General features: G+C 46.1%; 1 protein-coding gene across 2 annotated transcripts in view; it reads right to left on the bottom strand.

Annotated features, from left to right (window-relative positions):
* Positions 1–20,990, bottom strand: part of SPATA6 (spermatogenesis associated 6) — a 478,099-nt gene that overhangs the window by 220,982 nt on the left and 236,127 nt on the right. The window lies entirely within an intron of this gene.

Here is a 20,990-nt window from a genome sequence, read left to right as displayed (position 1 = left end):
TCCCCCCGGGGGTCTTCAGAGCCGGGCACCAGGTTCCCCGGCGGTGGCAGAGTCCCTCAATAGTAGGTGGCCCCCACTCAGGCCGGTTGCACAGGGTCCGGACCCAGCTCAATCCTGGGTCGCGCAGGGCTGGTCTGCACCCCAAGCCCGCGCTCCACAGAAGGCGCACGGTAGAAACTCCCAAAGTCAGGCTGGCAGGGGCAGCGCCGGGCAGCCGCGACCCCGTCAGGCCGCGCGGAGAGAGGCCCAAGTCCAAGCGCAGCCTCACGCTCCCTGTCCGGCCAGCAGCAGGCCCCCCCGGGCCGAGTTGGTATCAGAACCGCTCACCGGCAGGCGCCCCCGCTGTGTCCCCGCTGATGCTCCGCAGTGAAGGAGTCCGAGCCCCGCCGCCGCGGCAGGCTCAAAAATCCCGGGCTCCGGGCCCCGTGGTGGCCGGCGGCCGGCTAGGTATCGCCGCGGGCCGGCCACTGGAGTACTCGAGACCGGGGATGCGGCCGAGCGTCAAGGCCGCAAGATGGCCAGCTCGGCCCACCGAACACCGGGCGCAGCGCGGGTGCCGCGCTGTCAGGGATCCGTCCCCGCCGTCTCCGGTCAGGCCCCCAGGCACACAGGAGGAGATGCGGGCAAGCTCAGGGCTCCAAAGTCATCAGGATCACCAGCGCCAGGATTAATGAGGAGGCCACGGCGGAGCTCAGCGCTCACGCGTCTACCTCCATCGGCTGCCAAGCCACGCCCCCTTAGCTTTCCCTTCTATGCATCAAATTTAATTTCTAGCTTTTCCTTTCTAGCCGGCCACACCAAACGTCTGGCCGCCGTATTGCCTTCCTCATAAAGGTGCTGACAGTAATTTCTGACATGTACCATATTTCTTGCTACTAATTTGATTTCAGAAGCTTCCTTGCCTCGGACGTCTTCTTGGGGTATCTGCCTTATTAAATCAATGTAGTGTTTGATGTAAAACCTTCTGCTGATTACTCAAGTCCTGGCTCACTCTAGCTACGCAAAGTCCTCCAAAAACGACTTAAATACATCCCGTACCATTACTAGAAGAACTGTGTTAAGATTCAATTCAAAATACTACTGAATTTTGCCTTACCCCCTGCTCGTTAATTGATTCGTAATCTAACATCAACCCATTACGCCTCCAAGTTCTTACTAATTTTTTTAACACCCTGTACAATATTAATTGGTAATTCAACAGCACTGTCGTCTTAAAATATGGCTGGCTTGTTTGGATGCACAAGGAATATGTAGGTCTCTAGACGTTAAACATAATCTAGTCTCAATGATGATTTAAAGGTGGGTTGGTGTAATGATACTGTTTTAAATCCAGATGCTTCTTCGACTTTATATCCCTCAAACAACAGGCTTGAATCATCACTTTTTATGAACCATCCATGCCACTGTCCTATTGAAACCACCCTCCATAACAATTTAGTGTAAATAGTTTATGCAATTTTAAGCTTTATCAAAGCCCCTGGGTCATTTCTGGTAGGGCCATAATAAGAAACAAGGTGAGTGATCTCTGCCCTATTAATATCTGAATAATCACCCATTCCCTCTGCTAATCTGTTTCATGCTTTACTACGTGTCATTCCCATTCTCCATTTACAATTATTGTAGGATCCCTAGAAGCAACTGAAGCACAGGAAAAAAAAGATTTCCTGAACCCAAAAAGTTTTTTCCCTGTATAAAATGTGTTCCCTGTCACCTAGCAATCTGCCATCTGGAATCTCTTAGGCAGGCTAATGTGCGTCTACACTTTCTGGGTTTATTCAATCCATTAACGTTCATGGTTGTGAGGCACACCAATGCCATCTCCTATTGATTTTCCCCTCTTCTATCCTTCACCGCGCCCCTTCCTCTTCCTTCCAGCCATACCCCCACCAGCCTCCCTTCCTTCCCCAGAACCCAAAACTCTCTGCTCCACATGATATGATCGACCAGACACCTAGACCAGTCTCAACCCTGTACACCCCTGCCCCTGAAAACACTTAGGAATGCAAATGGCCTGCGCTGATCTGTGCTTGAAGCCACTATCATCTCCCTTGCACAAGAAGCTCACTTGTATCACCAAACCTGTTAAGCAGGCAGAGTCCATTTCATATTTGGACATTTATTGTCCAAATGTGAATATGCTTCGTCTGATTCCTTTGAAATGTGATTTTGAACTTACGAGGCTGCTGTTGGATGCGAGGGGGCCACAATGGGGGTCAGTTTTCACATTTTCTTTAGCTCACATCGACAGGTTCAGATTGCTCTCAAACGCATGGCTGTATTAAAAGAATAACCGAGGCATATCGCAAAATAAAAGTCTTTACATGTTTTCAATTGTTTCTTTAATCAGTAAATCTTGAAACAAGCCAGACTGTTACGGAGTCTCAATTGCAAAGGATCTGATCAGGCAACTGACAATAACGCGGGGTAGGCTTGGTCTCATATTCGATCTGTACCCATTCCTCATCTTTTTTTTAAACTTTCTATTGGTTTTTACGCAGCTTGCCACTAAGGTATGCATGACCCTTACCAGTGCGGGGTAAAGTAAAAGACTGCTCATTTATCTATCCGAACACCTGTTCACTCATCCTATGGGAGTTTCAGCCAAGCAGTCCTGGAGGCGGTTAGCGATGCCAGAATGGGGTCTAGTAGTCTTTGGCTTGCTAAAGATACCCTGTGGCGCATGGCAGAAACTAAATCTACCAGAACTAGGTTACACGTACTGGAAACAATAAAGTAAGAGGGCCCCAGTTTCTACAACTACGATCATTGGACATTGTAGGAGTACGTCAAGGGGAAGGGCACAATAGTAAAAATCAAGTACCATTTGTTGTCAGAGGAGGGAGGAGCGGCCAGACCTTTTTTTTTCTTAATCTGAGTCACTGAAATGGAGGCCTCCAAGCCCCCTTGTGTAAAGTTCTGCTTCTATGAGCTTACCCAGTCCGCTGTGTGGTGGGCCATCCAGAAGTTGCCAGTACAGCGCCCCTAGGGGGCAGACCAGGGCTAAGTAAAGAAACAGGTTGCCATCTTTTGTATAGGCCTAGCTGACATACCTCTACTGTATGTAGCTGTTGCCTGTGCAGGGTTCTCTCTAGGTCTGTGTTGACCAGAAGCGGGCTATGACTGGGCAGCCCAACACCATATGGACTAAAGTCTTCAATATCTAGAGCACATCTGGGGCAGCTCAGGTCAGTTGAGCACATTAAGACATTCAGCCTATGGGGCACGAGATACTCAATATGTAATTAATTGAACTGTGTGGAGTTAAAAAGCATTTCATGAGAGAGTGCATGCGTGTACCAGGCTCTATTCCCAACTGCACCCCTTCCTTTCACACCAAGTTGGCGATCCAAGTAATCAGAAACCTTTGCAAAGCCTCTTGAAGACCTTCTTTGAGTCAAACAATACAAATATTAGATTTAAGAGATCAGTTCTCTACATCTTCAAATTTATGCTCCATTTATTTAATGTGCGATTCTTTTGCGATATAGCTTGCTTAATTTTGATTTTTAATTGTCCATTTCACTCTCATTCATGGATATCACATTCCCAATTTCACCTATCTGCTTGGAAACCTCATCTACTTTCTTGTTCTGAAATTCTACAATTGTTATATATTCCATTTGAGGAGCTTTAACTTATTTATCTTCTTTCAAAATAGTTCTTAGGAGAAATTATTCAGAATTTTCAACTTGTGCAGAGGAGGCAGGAAGGCCCCCTGTGCATATCTTACATTTTCTCCCCTCTTCCAAATGTTGACAAATTAGCCAGTATATATCTGCGACTTGATTCCTCATGTTGCTCATTCCAATTGATTCTGTAGAATCATAAAGAGGGTGAATTCTTGAGCCTAACTGCTGGACATACGTTGCATGATACAGTGGGATTTGGAGTGTATTTGTGTTTTGATTTTGTTCTGACAACTGTCCAATCCCAAACTACCTTTGTAGCGTTTCTCTTCTCCGCAATACATGCCCTTTGCCCTCACTTATATTAACGATCTGTTGAGTTTCTTCTGTACCATTCTGGTCTTTCGCATGCTCTTATGCAGGTTTTCTGGTTTTAGCTTTTGCATTGGGTTTATTATTCTTCACGTGGGTCCCATTTGGCTTGAATTTGGCACGTTCTGTAATGGGGATTATTTTGGAATCCTCTTTACTTGTCTCTTTCCCCTGAGCAATCTCAGTCTCTAATCCACAAACCAAATTAAACATTCATTTCATAAAGATTTATTCGGAACATAAAAAACATGTCCATAAAAGCACATACAGTTACTAAAGCAAACATTTCATTGATTAAAAAGAAAGAAAAGAACACATAATACATTAATTATCCAGTGCGGGATGGAATAAATAATTAAAAAGAGAGTTAAAAACACATACTTTTCCTAACACCAATAGCCTTGAGTAGGAAAGTAGCCGTAAAAAAGCAAATGTCCGGATGATGCATATTAAAAAGCAAATTCATAGATTCTGTAATTGTTCTTACTCCAAATCTTTTCAGGATTGGCTTTAGGTAGATTTTCCGTAATTCGCTATACAATTGGCAAGAAAAAAGAAAGTGCATAGTACTCTGTTCTGTCTTGTAATCACAAGCACAGGGTCCAGTAGGGCGTATTTTTACATTAGGACACGCAACCAGATGATGTACTATTCCCATCCTCATTCTAGTAAGTACAAACTGGTGTGAGACTCTGGTCACCTGTATCAGATAAGGATGGAATCCAATAAACTCATTCAAGCTATTGTACAAATTACAGGTAGGTAGTTTTGATTCTTCCAAAGCACGCCTCTTTATACAGAAATTCAAAAACATAATTTTCAAATTTGATTTGGAGTTATCAGATGCACAATACCGATCATTGATCACATTGTATCCAAAAACCTTTTGAAAATTATCAATGATATATTTAATCCAGGGGATCTTCAGGTGCTGGTCCAAGGAGAGGCAATCCTCGATGATAGATCTGTTCAGTGAGGTGCCTTCATTCAACCAAACAGATCGCCACAATAATAAGGGTCTTAACATGATTAGATCATTCAAAAAATGGGTCCCCGTTTCCTGATGAACCAAGATGTTGGAGGTAGATTTGGGTAAACACAGGAGCCTTTTCAAGAAGTTATTCTCCACTACCTGTAGGCACCCGGCAGATGTCACACCCCAAACTCCTGCCCCATAAAGGGCCGCAGATAGACATTTTGATTGAATTTTTTTTAGCATATCAGCTATGCGTCTATTACCCAGCTTCTTGGCGAATACAAAAACCCCATTGGCACTTCTAATCATCTTAGTTTTAACTGCTTTGTGTTCAATATCCCAGCTACCATTTTTTGAGAAATTAATCCCCAAATAACAGAAGTTGTCTACTTTTAAAACCTGTTCGCCTTCAATAAAATAATGAGAGTTAACTTTCGTTTTAGCTCGACCTGGACCACACTCCATCACATAGGTTTTTGACCTATTGATCACCAGTTTCCTGTTTTTGATGAACTGAACAAACCTGTCCATCAAACGTTAGAGACCCAGGGGAGTCCTGGACAGCAGCACAGCGTCGTCCGCATAGAGTAACACAGGGATGTTAAGGTTGTTAACTCTAGGAACGTCTGCCGTAACTGTCTGCAGGACAGAATCCACCTCATTAATGAAGAGAGTAAAAAGTAGGGGTGCTAAAACACAGCCCTGCCTGATTCCCCTCCCGATCCTAAACTTGCTTGTACATTCCCCATTAGGCCCATATCGGACGCTAGTACTAAGTTTTTCATACAGGCGAGCCAGAAAATAGACTATACAGTCGGGTGCTCCCATGTCAATCAATTTAGCCCACAATAAGGCGTGGTCTACCATATCAAAAGCACTGCTTAGGTCAGCAAAGCATAAGTATAGTGACCCTTTTTTGGCCTGGGTGTATTTCCCGACCAAAAGTTCTAAATTTAAGCACTGCTCAATTGTGCCACGTCCTTTCCTGAACCCAAATTGACTATTAGTTAAAATCTCATTTGTCTCTGCCCATTCCTCTAATCTGGCTAATAGGACCCGACTCATAATTTTAACAGATGAGTCCAGTAGGGATATTGGTCGATAATTTTTTGCTTCGCCCCGGTCTCCCTTCTTATAGATAGGGATGATTATTGATTCTGCCCAGGTAGATGGTATTTTAGAGCTAACGGCTGCATTAAAGATCTTAACCAATAGGGGGCCCCAGATCTCCGGGGCGGTCTTATAGACATCTATAGGTACCCCATCGGGTCCTTGGGCCTTCCCTCCCTTGCTAGCTCTTATACTAACCATAACTTCCTCTACTGTGATGTTTAGGGCAGCTGTAGGCCATCCTTTTCCATAGGAGGCTAAACTGTTGCCAGAGTCAAATATGGTGGAAAAATGTTGGATCCATGACTCTATGCTCACATTAGATGTGAGCTCTGGAGCCTTCTCATCCTTGAGGAATGGGCAATTAACCGTGGACCAGAACAAATTACAATTCCTTAGTTCTGCTGCTTGACTAAAATTGTCCCACGCTTCCTGCTGTAGCTCAACCTTTCTGCGTTTAAAGACCAGTTCAAAATCCTGCCTAAGTTGGATCACTAGACACTTGTCTCTTGGTTTGGCTGCTAAAGCTTCTTTAAGGTCTCTCCGGGCATTGGAACAAGCATGGTCAAACCACCCCCTATTTTGTCTATTCGTGTGCCCCACCTCTTTGGTAAACTTCTTGCTAATGATTGAATTAATTCTATCAAAGTGATCAATACTGGCAACCACTGTTCCATCCTGTTCGAGAATTGCCGAGATTTCCATCAAGCAACTATTAATGATAGAATCAGATGTTTCATCAGCTTTTTCTCCCTTCCACCTCAACCTGACACCATTTGTTCTGTATGGTTCAATATTAACGATTGTACCCGTGTCGGGAGTGGTGGTAGGTTTCCAGATCTTAACTTCAGTGATTAAACAGTTTTGGTCACTCAGCATCACGTCAACCACCTTGACCTCAGAGCACATGGGGATTAGGTTGGTAGACATGCATATAAAATCAATTGCCGTATTAGCCCCCCTCCCTTTGAAAGTTGGGATACTTTCTCCCAGATCATTCTTTACATTTTCCATGATTTCCATGTCATAATCTATCAAAAAGTTATTCAGGGTTTCACCATACAAATGATGAGGAAAATGAACTTCAGCATCCCCTGAATGATTATAGACACCACATAGATTCAGGGATGATAAGGGGCAAACAGATACATTAAAATCCCCCACGAAAATAAATTCATAAACACCGTTAAAATTCTCTACAAGATAACACACTGCTTTATGTAAATCATTTATAACTGAGTGCCTAGTACCATCAAATATATTATTGTAGAAATTAATCAACAATATATTTCTACCTGCTTCGTGTGCAAGCCAGAGGATTTGGGAATAAGCCCCCACTTTTACATACTTTTTTACTAAAACAGGTAACTTCACTGAAATCAAAACAAGCAGACCTCCTTTTGATCTGCCGTGAGGCGAAGCCAAGGCGGGAAGCTCATAGGAAACAAAGCCATCACTCCCCTTAAATTCTTTACACCATGTTTCCTGTAGACAAATGATGTCGAATAAGCCAATAAACTCTTTCCATCCCAACATTTCCTCTTTGGCCGTCAGACCTGCAATATTCCAGCTAGCAATATAGCAAGTTACCTTGACCCTTTCATGGCTGACACTGGGCGTTCCATAAATAGATACGGACGTGTTGTCATCTACATTAAAATGCTCTATGTTAACCTCTAAATGCTCCTCTTCTCCCCCTATAGACAAACCATCCACATTCACATTATTAATCATTTCTGTTACGGACATAATTAGCTCTCCAGTATCATCTCTCACCTGGACTGAGTTACTCTTATGTCAGTCATTTTGATCCAGGAGACTCAATGACTGAAACCTATTCTGAGTTGGAACTTGGTAACACATCCCGTTAACAGGTGAAAAAATACTATCGCATACTGATGGGAGATTAGGGGCATGTGTTATAAATCTATTCCCACCAGGGACCGAATTCAACATATGCATCGGCGTAATAAGAGAACCCTCCTGAGAACCGAAACAAAAGGTGTGTGGCCCTGGTCTGTTTGCAATAGATTGATAATTATTATTGTTCGCTAGCCCCTCCCAACTATTTACTGAGTGCAGCCTATTTAAATGGTTGTAGAAATATCCCAGTGGCCTTGCAACGACATCTGTCTCTGACTGCGTGATTGAGGCCGCTCTAAGGAGCACCGTCGCAACGTGTTGCGGGTGTTTAAAGTTAATAATCACGCAGTCACCCCCACAGGTTTTTCTGGTGTTACCAATCCAGTTGACTCTTCTGATGGAGATAATCTGATCAGAGTAGCCAACTGGATAACCACAGTGTCGATTTAGCCAAGAGATAGCTTTATTTTTTAGTGAGTCCGCCGACTCTTGGGTGTAAGGGGCCTGTGTTATAGGTGGGACATTAGTTAGGACTACAACATAGGGTACACATTCAGGTGGGAGGTCTACGGGGCGCTTGCTTGTTCTTACAGGACCCCTATTAGTCCCCCCTGTGGCAGCTACTGAAGCTGTCACAGCTGGTACTAGACCAGTCTTCTCCCCATTTGAAGATAGTGTTGGTCTTACATCCTGATTAGGGATAACCTGTCCTACACTGGTTGACCCTGCTCACTGCTGCTGAGAAAGTCGAGCCTTATCCTGAACTACAGGGCATGTCGATACAGGTCGCTCTTTAGATAGTTGTTTCCCAGCAGTAACAATAACAGGGGGACTATTTATGTTTCGTGGTTGAGCCCTTTCCTGTGTTGATACTAAGATTGGAGGTGTTATATCTTTAATTATTAACACAGTTTTATCCAGAGTGACAGAGTGCTGGTCAACCGCGTCCATTAATTTCAAGACTTCCCCGCACAAACCCTCGATTTTAGCGAGCAAGGGCTCTGCAATCATTTTAAGTTTATTATCAATAGTGCTCACCAACAGATCTAATTGGTCGGAATCAATGGAAACACAGCTTTCTTTAATTAGTGCCCCTATATCCTCTGAGTTATCCTTGTGAATTATGTCCTTTTTGTATTTTCTACCTGTGGGATGATTTCCCCTTTTAGGAACAGTTTTCCTGCATGCTCTCATTACTCTTGTGGCCCTCATAGACTGTTGAGGGGTACCCTCATAGGTATCACCCAGATCATCTTCCGCTACAGTCGCATTATCGGTAGCCTCAGTCGGATCTACAACGATACTAATATTGTCCGTCTCAATTACTGTAACATGATCACTGGGTGTATTAATATCAACATTATTAGGATCCAGAGGCACAACCAAAGGGGGAATTTCCGAGGTACTTTTCCCTAGGGATTTCCTCCTGTCAGTATTTATTTTGTTAACTACTTTCAGTAGATAGTTATCAGGTAAAGTGGATTGAATATTGGGTGGTAGTTCAGGAGACAGTCAGCAATGAATATAAAACAAAGTTAAGTTCACTATTTACCACTTGGAAGTACTCACAAGTAGAAATAAGGGGGGTGGCCCGTCCCGTCCCTGGTCGTCCCCGGGCGGCCACAGACGGCCCGCCCTCTGCCCGGGCTCAGCCCGGCGACGCCCGCGCGCGCGACGCGGAGGGAGCGTCCTGTTTTAATAGCGCCTCCGGGCGCGCAGCGGCAGGAAGTGGCCGGAAGTGGTCGCTTAGCCCTCTGGGAGCTGTAGTCTCCAGCCGCCACCAGCCGCGAGGTGTAGGAACGCGGCAGCGGCGAGACCACAGCGTCAGGGCCCCAGGAGCAGAGAGGCATCCAGCAGGTCAGTGTCCCGGTTCGTTGCGGCTTGGATTCTGCCAAAAATCACCCCCCGCTCCACCGAGGGAGCGTCCTGTTTTAATAGCGCCTCCGGGCGCGCAGCGGCAGGAAGTGGCCGGAAGTGGTCGCTTAGCCCTCTGGGAGCTGTAGTCTCCAGCCGCCACCAGCCGCGAGGTGTAGGAACGCGGCAGCGGCGAGACCACAGCGTCAGGGCCCCAGGAGCAGAGAGGCATCCAGCAGGTCAGTGGAGGCATCCAGCAGGTCAGTGTCCCGGTTCGTTGCGGCTTGGATTCTGCCAAAAATCACCCCCCGCTCCACCGAGGGAGCGTCCTGTTTTAATAGCGCCTCCGGGCGCGCAGCGGCAGGAAGTGGCCGGAAGTGGTCGCTTAGCCCTCTGGGAGCTGTAGTCTCCAGCCGCCACCAGCCGCGAGGTGTAGGAACGCGGCAGCGGCGAGACCACAGCGTCAGGGCCCCAGGAGCAGAGAGGCGTCCAGCAGGTCAGTGTCCCGGTTCGTTGCGGCTTGGATTCTGCCAAAAATCACCCCCCGCTCCACCGAGGGAGCGTCCTGTTTTAATAGCGCCTCCGGGCGCGCAGCGGCAGGATGTGGCCGGAAGTGGTCGCTTAGCCCTCTGGGAGCTGTAGTCTCCAGCCGCCACCAGCCGCGAGGTGTAGGAACGCGGCAGCGGCGAGACCACAGCGTCAGGGCCCCAGGAGCAGAGAGGCGTCCAGCAGGTCAGTGTCCCGGTTCGTTGCGGCTTGGATTCTGCCAAAAATCACCCCCATTCTCGCTGACTGCTCAACCATTCTGGAAGTGATGTTTTAAAATTCTTGATATCAGTGTACTTTCTAACATGAATAGGCTCCTGCCTAGAGGGGGCCCAATCTCTGCAGTTTCCTGTGCCACATACATGCATAATCTGGCAATTCCTTCCAGTTCCATATTTATTTTTTAATCAGGATGTTGCTGCCCAGGAAACAACTTTTTTCTAACTCCTGTCCACAAGTTTCCTTCACAGTCCCCATTATCACGACAGACGGGCTCGACTACTGTGTCTGAGCCTCACTCCCACTCATGAACAGCCACTCCAGCCAGGGGCCACAGACATTTCCCATGGGGCGACAAAAGTAATTTTCCTCAGAACGATGAACTTCACCCTCCTTGGACCTGCTGCTGATTAGCTGAGTAAAATCCCTTGCCATCCGTTGCTTCACTCGGGGCAACAACACCTCATGGGTCCAGCCGGCAGGTAGAAAACATTTCCCTATTGTATCACGCTTGCAAACAACGACCAGAGATTCCAAGAGTACACCTCTCATCCTCCGCGACTCCACGTCTTCTCATGGACACAGCAACGGCACAGACCAGCACACCTGAGGCATTTTGTCAAGGATACGGGACAATCATGAATTCACTACTGGAGTATAGGAAAGCATATTGATCACATTCTAAGAGCAGTGTCTATGGTACAATTGTGTATTAGTTTCACAAAGGATGGTCCTTCTAACACAGAACTACTGGGAGCTAAGCAGAGCACTGCCTATTAACATTGCCCTCGGAGGCTAGTTTCTTGGTCCACACAGCACTCTTTAGCATGGCAACACACTATGATGAGTGGAGGCACACTGGTAGGCAGTCTTTGGGTACCTCCTGCTTCGGGTGCATGGCTGCCTTTGGAATGCCCAATCTGACCCTCTTGCTAGTGGGAAGCACCAGTCCGGAGTTGAAGAGATCCTACCTGAACCGTTGGTGTCTTTGCCCTATCAGCTGGGGTTCAACCCCTTGTCATAGACGGATGGACCATGGACGAAGTACCCAACAAGGTCTTGTGACATTTGGCAGTTGTAACCCCCACTTAGGCTACTTACAAATTTAGTTGATATAGTCATGCATGGGCCAGTCTCAACTTCCATCACCACCCCCCTTTTCCAAAATCGGTTTTATCCACACTATGTGTGGGAGGGTATGCTCAGACGTGAGTCCCTTGCTCATTGCACCATCAGGATTCAAGCAAGCCGGGCCGAAGAAGGCTGTGATGCCAGAAACCGGTCCCCGGAAGCTTGTTTCCTTCCCAGTATAAGAATTGGCTTGGTAGTTTGGTTTGCCCTGTTCCCATCATGCACTGGGACAGGAACAGACTAATTTGCATATAGCCAGGTTCTGAGCTGGGATGGTGCATTGAGCTAAAAAACGGTGATGGATTAAAACCATGATCTCTTGACTTGGTAAGAGTATTCTGCATCATTCAGAAACTCTGTCCATCACCACCCCCCTTTTCCAAAATCGGTTTTATCCACACTATGTGTGGGAGGGTATGCTCAGACGTGAGTCCCTTGCTCATTGCACCATCAGGATTCAAGCAAGCCGGGCCGAAGAAGGCTGTGATGCCAGAAACCGGTCCCCGGAAGCTTGTTTCCTTCCCAGTATAAGAATTGGCTTGGTAGTTTGGTTTGCCCTGTTCCCATCATGCACTGGGACAGGAACAGACTAATTTGCATATAGCCAGGTTCTGAGCTGGGATGGTGCATTGAGCTAAAAAACGGTGATGGATTAAAACCATGATCTCTTGACTTGGTAAGAGTATTCTGCATCATTCAGAAACTCTGTCCATCACCACCCCCCTTTTCCAAAATCGGTTTTATCCACACTATGTGTGGGAGGGTATGCTCAGACGTGAGTCCCTTGCTCATTGCACCATCAGGATTCAAGCAAGCCGGGCCGAAGAAGGCTGTGATGCCAGAAACCGGTCCCCGGAAGCTTGTTTCCTTCCCAGTATAAGAATTGGCTTGGTAGTTTGGTTTGCCCTGTTCCCATCATGCACTGGGACAGGAACAGACTAATTTGCATATAGCCAGGTTCTGAGCTGGGATGGTGCATTGAGCTAAAAAACGGTGATGGATTAAAACCATGATCTCTTGACTTGGTAAGAGTATTCTGCATCATTCAGAAACTCTGTCCATCACCACCCCCCTTTTCCAAAACCAGTCTCAACTTCTGCAATTGCAGCTCCACAAAGGCCAATCACAACCCACAGTTACAGCCCCAACCAGGCTATCATAATGTTGTGGAGTCATGGTTCCTGCCTGGAACTGCTTGGAAAGTCTAGGGTTGGCATCAATGTCTGGGTCCTTCCGGATAGCTCTCCAGCAGTCTGCTCCTCTGGGGACATGCTGTACCTTGCTCCTTCCTGGACAGTCTACCCTGCTGCAGATTAGACAGGCCCTTTCCCCCTCTCAGATGAGTAGGCAGGCTCGGGCACTTCGGGCTAGATACACATCTTCTCCAGCAAGAGATCCAGACTTCAGGTGATGTCTCTTAACCTGTGGAAGACAGGCTGGCAGGCAGTCACCAACCCTGATTTCACAGCTGCCCTCTGAGTAGTCTGCAGAGCACTCATTCATTGGCCATAGAGGACTCAGAACAGAAACCATTAAGAGGTTAGGATCAAGTGTCCTTTCCAAGGCTATTCTTCAGACACAGCCTTTGTGAAGAGTGATGCTATCCACAGCAAGGCCATTTCCATCCTGGAGCACCAATTATAGAGGCACAAAGAGGTGGGAGTGTTCTGTTCTGACCCTGGCTGTCATCGGCCCAATTGAAGGAGTAAGGCAAAAGGGTAGGCCCTCCCACCTAAAACCTTCCTCTCCATTCCTAAAAGCCTGCAGCTGCACAGCTCATCCCTTCTATCCACCAAATTGCAGTGTTGAGGTACACTAACCAGCAGCTCCTTGCTAACAAAAAGCCTAGGGCCTTTCTTTTCTCCCCTCCCTTCAAGGATTAGGTCTCCTGCCTCTAGCTACAGAATTGGAAGCACAGTCCTCACATCTTGTAGAAGCCCTGGGATACCCACAATGGAGCCAATGGCCATCATTACTCTGGCTTACTCACACACACTGTATAAAACATGCAGGCTACCCACATCAACACACACTTTAGATGTTAGCACTAATAAATGGGTAAGTAAATAGAAGCAGAACTTTTCGCAAGTCGGCCAGTAGTCCTCCAATACAGTAACTCAGATGAAAAGGGCTAGTCATATTAGGCTTCCCCAATGCTTTATGTACTAAGCGCCTGACAGGGGCAGCAGTCCACTGTCACAAAATAAGGGCATCTAAGGTGTGCACTTTCAGGTCACAGATCAAGTCCAGGACCTACTTATGCCAAAGACAGGCTTCGGCCTCTGCGCAGGCGCTAAGTTACTTTGATGCATATCCAAAATCAGAATATCAGATAAACACATTTGGGCACTCAGATCAGGGGAGCACTCCTGTGTCACACACTATGGAGTCTAAGTTCCAATGGGCAAGAACTGCTTTTCCACCAAAAGGCAACATGGGTGAGAGCAAAAGTAAGGAAGATCTGTTTGGTTAGGATTGATGCAATAGTGAATGCCTCAAACTTCCTGCAATTGATGCACCACAGGGCAGGTTGATAAATAGCTATCATCGATTTCATGGATGTGTACATCAGGTTGTAGATTGATCGCAAGCACACTATGATTACTTGTTTGGGAGGGTGATGCAGAACAACCTTTATGGTCAGACATCTCGACACATGGATGTTCAATAACTTAACATTCTGGAAACATGATCCTGCAGTTAAACCATCCAGCACACCACTGGAATACCATTCTTACCTGAATGTTACAAACGCAAAGAGGGCATACAGCTCTGCTGATGTATTATAGGATGAAAAGATTGGATGGATGAATGAATACATCCGCGTAGCACCCAAGGTACCAAAGAGTATGTTCATGGTGAACAATAAACTATATATCCCAGTACACTTTGCAGCAAAGGCCGGCTTGGAGGCTATAATTCACTTATGATTTCAGTAGAGCTCTGCATGAATAGACCGGCAGCACTGTAGGGATTCCGAAGGTTTCCGGAAGCCCTATTCTGCAACTCCATACCAGTGAACCAATATGGATGACCAAGTAGCCTGCATCTGGCATTCTTGGCATTCAAACTGTCCCTTATATTCTTTCTGCAACCTCCTGCTACTGACATTCTTCAGATTAAATCTATGAATACCTGCTGATGTTGCCAATGTATCTAAGGTAATGCAGAGCCAGAAGGAAGCATAATTGCATGTTTTAATCTGAACCCATATTAACTGAACGCGGTAGTACCCTACACCGCAATGCAACCGATGTTTCCCGGTCTGGCGACAGGACTTTGGGGTCTTCCCCAGGACTAGACACACCAGGGACAAGTGGATATGGTCATGTTAGCAGTCCAACGTGCACATCGTGACAACGTCAGAGGTGGAGTCTATGAGGTTTTTCCATGAGATCACACGAAGAGCTAGACATTTTAAGTCTGTAAACAAAATCTTGGATCCCCATCTGAACTCTTGTCCTGAAAAGCTTGTTTGTTGTGGTATAAATGGCAAACAACATCCTTAGCTCAAAAGAAAGAAGACATTTTACACTTCAAATTAAGGGGATGCTACCAGGTCACAACTGGAAAAGGATGTACAGATAAGAAGCAGGAATTTCCACCCTAGAAGCCCCACAGTATTAAAGCATACCATTGTGACAGATTGATAGCTCATGAGGTATTGTGGTGATCCACGGGGGGGAAATCCGAGCAAAGACAGTGTGAAGGATATAAAGTGGGCCCTCTGAGATACCCGTTAGAGAAAAGGCTACTGGATTCATCTTCTTAAATGAAAAAAAGACGGCAGCCGCAAGGGCAACCTGGCATGCAATGGTGGAAGTTGGGTGTGAGGGACCACACAGACTAACTCGGATGACTTTTTAGCGTGGTCCATTACGGTCTATAAAACATGAAGCTCTGGAGGTACAAGAGCATAGTTTAATATGTTCGCAGAAAAAACGATCTTATCCCTAGAGGTTCCGAAGAAATGTTATGTGTAGCTTTTTGACAGATTGCTTTCACCACGTAGTTCCATGCCTATATGGGCGAAAAGTGAATCTCTGAGGTAGAGAGCATGAACGCTATTCTCTTACATTGCTCCTGGCGAACATGCTTTGCGAATCCATCCTTTTAAATGGAGAACGAGACTTCAGGAGTGAGGGTCAACGGAGAAGTAGGGTGGGGGGGCAGGCGCGGGTGACCCTGCATCGTAACACTTGTGCCTAGGTACCTGACCGTTGTACTTTTTAAAAACAGCACCAGGAAGCTAGAGGATATAATATCTACTATAGCATATATATCGCAAAGCAGGGCAAAGGGTCAATTACAAGAGGTAGGTCTCCACGAACGTGCGATAATGACTTACACTGGTCCCCTACACAAAAAGGAAGCTGAGGAACATCAATCCCGTTTTCAGTCATTTCACAAGTCTACTCATTATTCCTTGAGAGTGTGGCGACCAACACTTTGGAGCACTGAATAAAGGCTGAATCCAGGGATTGAAAGTAGACTGAGCATGGTGCACTTCATGGTCAGTTGTCTGTGTGGGAAGACGGAGGCCAATGAGGCCTGAAGGATTGTCGCAGTCACGGTTTCCGCATCCACAGAGCCAGGGGTTTTCACAGCTCACAAAATGATGTGCACATTATGCCTACTTTGATCAGCCATATACTTGGAATCGTGAATTCATGCCCTTCCTGAACGGTTTCATATTTTGCAAACACTCCACTGCTAGTATTGCCTGGCAATAGAGCTAGGTGTTCAATAGATACATTATTTAATGCGGTTTAGACAGAACCGGACAGTATTCTGACAGCCTCCCCTGCAAACCAGGAGGCTCTTTACTCTTCCGTGTGGAGCTCGTCCTGGTGACCTGTGTCCTACAATTTCTGGGTCAGCAAAGCAACGGGCACAACGTTTTGATTGTATTTTGTCGGAGAGAGATTCAAAAATCAAATCTAGTATACGGTGACCAAAGCTGGGTGGGGATGTAGTGTAAAAGGAAGGAGTAATAAGGTAGGGACTAGGGCAGGTTTTCTCTTGAGCAATTCATCCACTCTGTAGTAGTTTGCTGAAGAGGTAGACCTAAAGGCATGCTTATCAGAACACGGCAATGTCAAAAGGTACGAAAACACACATTTTTAGAGGGAAAAAACCCCACAGAGCAACCCATAGACTGCCCAGAGGTTTTCATATAAAGTGTGCTTGGGCTCAAAGCTATCCAACCAGCAGCCAGCGATGGGAAGTGTGGCCCAGAATTAAATCAATAGTCGGAATGGCAATTACATGCCAGGAAGAGATATTACAGGAAGAAACGTCGATGACACTTTCGCAGAAGCCTTCTGAAAAAGCCCTAATCTTCACAGAGTTGTCGGTAATCTCCACCCCATTCGATCCGTTCGCGGACCCTCTCTCCTCCCCAACGTGGATTAGGCTCCAAGAAGAGTTCATCCTCTTGCGGGGCTTACAACGTCAAGCCGAGTTAAAAGTACACACAAGGACAAACTATCAGAGGCCAGCAATCGATGGAACGGAAATAGTATCAGCAGAGGAGCTGGTATCTGCAGCAGGCACAGGCACAGGCACACACTCCTCTGAACATCCAAAGAGAGGCCGCCCCGTGAACTCCTGCAGAAAACAAAACAACAGCTAGGGCTGGCTTTTGAGTAAAGGGCAATTACCAGACGTATGTTCCAATTATTTGTAGAACCACACAGCCTGTAAGGCGCGTGCACCCCACAGATTCACAGCTGGTATACAGACAAGTAACACTTTCATTTGAAACAGAACACTTCCTTTTTCATGTGGATGTATCAAAAGCATATTGACGATTTGATCCATTAGAAAAAAAAAGTATATGCAAAGCGATGCATGTTTTAAGGACTGCTTTACCACCCTTGATCCAAAATCAGCAGTGGCTTCTCTGCTAAGGCGGAGGAGCGTTTCCCACTGCTGTTTTACCAGTGCATAAAGGAAAAATAAAATGATAATAACACAATGTTATTATTTTATTTTTCCCTACTTGAGACAGTTTTACAGAGCCGGGCTGGGCTGTCGTCACAGCCAGCAGGGGTAGGAGTGGTTGGTGCACGGAAGTGCGCATGAAGATTTGTCCGGTCGTCTTGGCCCGGCCAAACAGTCATGCGCACTTAGCATGTTCTCCACCTGGCTGTATTGCACAGCCTGGGTGGAGAACATGCACGGGCTCCCACTCCCTGTCTGAGTGCCGAACCATGACGCTCAAACCAATCACGACGCTGCTGTCTTGCTGGTGACATCAGCGTCGTGATTGGCCAGGGGAGTCTTGGTTTTAAGAGCAGATATGACAACTTTTGGCCCTGGTGCCACTGCACATGCAGTCCCATTGAAATCATGACCCTAGTGCCTGCTAGATAACTGCACTTGTGACTGCCTGTTTAGTAGTAAAATATTTGGTGTTAAGAGAAGACATAACCACTTTTGGCCCTGGTGCCACTGCACCTGCTGCCCCATTCAAATCATGACCCTATTGCCTATAAGTTAACTGCAAATGCGTCTGCCTGCTTAGTAGTAAAATATTGCAATATTTGGTGTTTAGAGCGATTCTTAGATCTGGGCTCGGTTTCAATGCGCCTGCTGCAACATTGAAATCATGACCTTAGTGCCTTCAAGGTAACTGCACTTGTGACTGCTTATTTAGTAGTTCAATACAGCGATATGTAGTGTTTAGAGGCGTTCAGACAGCTCTTGGCCCAGGTACCACTGCACCTGCAGTCCCATTGAAATCATGGCCCTAGTGCCTGCTATACAACTGCACTTGTGACTGCCTGTTTAGTAGTAAAATGTAGCAACAGTCTGCATTTAGTGGGATCCTTAGAGCTTTTGGTCCCGTCACCACTGCATCTGCTGCACCGTTCAAATCAAACCCCTTTTAACCCCTTCGAGGCTGATGACGAGCTCAGCTCGTCATGAGTTTTACCTGCCGTGCGCTCATGACCAGCTGAGCTTGTCATGAACCGCTGGGTTTTTAAAACTTCAGCGTGCAGCGGGAAAAACCGCCGCGCGCATGAGGTTAACTGAAAGATAACTGCAATTGTGTCTGCCTGTATTTGTATAGTAGTAAAATATAGCAATATTAGGTGTTTAGAGGCGTTATGACAATGTTTGGGCCATGTGCCACTGCACCTGCTGCACCATTCAAATCATGACCCTCTTGCCTGATAGGTAACTCTACTTATGGCTGTCTTTTTAGTAGTAAAATATAGCATAGCTCTTGTTTATTAACTTTATTTTTAATGTGCAATGTTTATTACAACATTTAGATTTTGATCATAATGACCAAATAGATTAAGTTGAAAAATTCAGTCCGATAATACCTACAAAGTGCAAAGAAAGGTACTGAGGCATGAATAGGATATGCCACAAACGTTCTAATGCTAAAGCATCTGCTTCACACAACTAAGACATAAAAAGAAAGCATTCCAGCATACTGTTAAAAGCTGCCTGCCTTTTCTATGGGGAGAGAACATATCTTGACAGTGAATGGGGCTTATACAGCTTTAGTAGAATTATCGTAAATGCGTGCAGTAAGGGAAGTTATATTAAAAAAAAAAGTTCCACACAAAAGCGAATGAACACAGTAATTCTGCGCTGGGAACTCATAAGACCCCTTTTAAGGTGTATTAAATACAAGAGATTTCACAGAGCGCAAGTGCTGTGCAGGCGAAACATAAAGGGCAGTGGAGCTCTGTATGTGGTCAGCCTGTCCACTAAGTTACCAGCTTCAAAGAATGTGATACTTCCCTGCCTTTTCAGCAGTGCCCTGCTCTGCCGAGCTTCCCTGCACCCCGAAACATGGATTCACTCTAAAGAAGCAAGGTAGGCTGGACCAAGCTGAAGGCTTGACCTGTCCTACAAGTTTAGGTTATGAAAGAAACATTAGACACAGAACAAGAGAGTCAAATATTTATATTAATGTCCATAAAAGAAAGAATTTAAAAGACGTAACTCCAAGTGCCTTTTTATTTGCGCTTGCCTCGAGGGTTCTTTCCAAAGGCTGAATGCGTTTCATTTGCAGTGGAGGCTCGTCCTCAGAGGTTTAAGGGCAGAGCCCACCATCATTGCAGACCTGGATGACATTTTAATTACATCTGTGAAATGTCTGTAATTTTCAAATATTGTATTATTCCACATTTCCTAAAATTACGCATTAGGCAATTTCACACAATTTTATCACGGAAACTAATTTGCACAGAAAGTGTCTCACTGAAGTACATGTTGTTAGTAGTGCTCTATAACCGACTTGCAGGGCTTTTGTGGTGACTGTTAAAGAATGGCCCCAAGCTTCCAAAATACCTAAGAATATGATGTTCCAGTGTTTTAAGGCCGGCTGTGGAGGCACACTCTCAGACACAGACTCCAGAACTCTGCCGTTCACAAACTGAAAAAAAGTGATGAACCTCATACCCAAGACGAAAACTCTCCAAATGCGAGGCCATTCGTTTTTTGTTATTCACAAACTCCCGCTTTCGGAGTTTGTTTCTGACAAACAAAAACTTTTGGTGGCTGCCGCCTTGTAGATGGCTGCCGTGCCCCAAACGTTCAGTGTCTTCGCACTAGCAGCTGTGGTGGTAGCTCCTGTGACGATTTATGATTCCCTCAGGGCAGGTGTAGGTCCCGGTATTTGATGGGCGGCTCTCTGGCAGAGCAGATGTACTCTCCCACCCTGGCAGACGGCTGCCTGCCTATCGGGCCTTAAACCAGGCCCAGAGCAGGGGTCGAGTCGGGGTACCACGCGGGTGGACGGCGTCCCCCCACTTATTTTACCAGGAGCTCAATTACTGGAGCAAATGGAACCACACATTCTCTTTGGCCTCTCTGGGGCGAGATCGGAGCTCATTCAGAATGCTCCTCATGCGCTGGCTTCTCTGATGCCATCGCATCTAAGGGGTGAGCGAGGGGAGGCAATGAGTCAGATGGTGCAAGCCACTTTCGTGACGTCACTTCCTTTCGTGACGTCAGCGTCCCCAACTTCTTTTTTTAGGACTTGTGCCCTGGCCCAGAGTTTTAGGCAGTGATCTTATGTAAGCTTCCTGTGTATGGTGAACCGCAGAGCCATTAATTAGCAAAAAAATCTCTGATCCGTGTTTAATGAAATGTGATGGATTTTGGAAAGTGGCGGCTACTACGGAACGGTAGTGGCAGAGATGAGATCGAATTTTTTTTTATTTTAAAGAAAAGACGACTTACCTGTAGACCACCAGCCGCAACCTCTCTGTCTTCCTGTCCATGAACCAGGGGTACATTTGACAAACAGATGCTTTTTTTTGTCA

This window comes from Lissotriton helveticus, chromosome 1_2 (assembly GCF_964261635.1).
Source record: "Lissotriton helveticus chromosome 1_2, aLisHel1.1, whole genome shotgun sequence".
In the NCBI taxonomy this organism is placed as follows: domain Eukaryota; kingdom Metazoa; phylum Chordata; class Amphibia; order Caudata; family Salamandridae; genus Lissotriton; species Lissotriton helveticus.
This window is presented reverse-complemented; position numbering and strand designations above follow the sequence as displayed.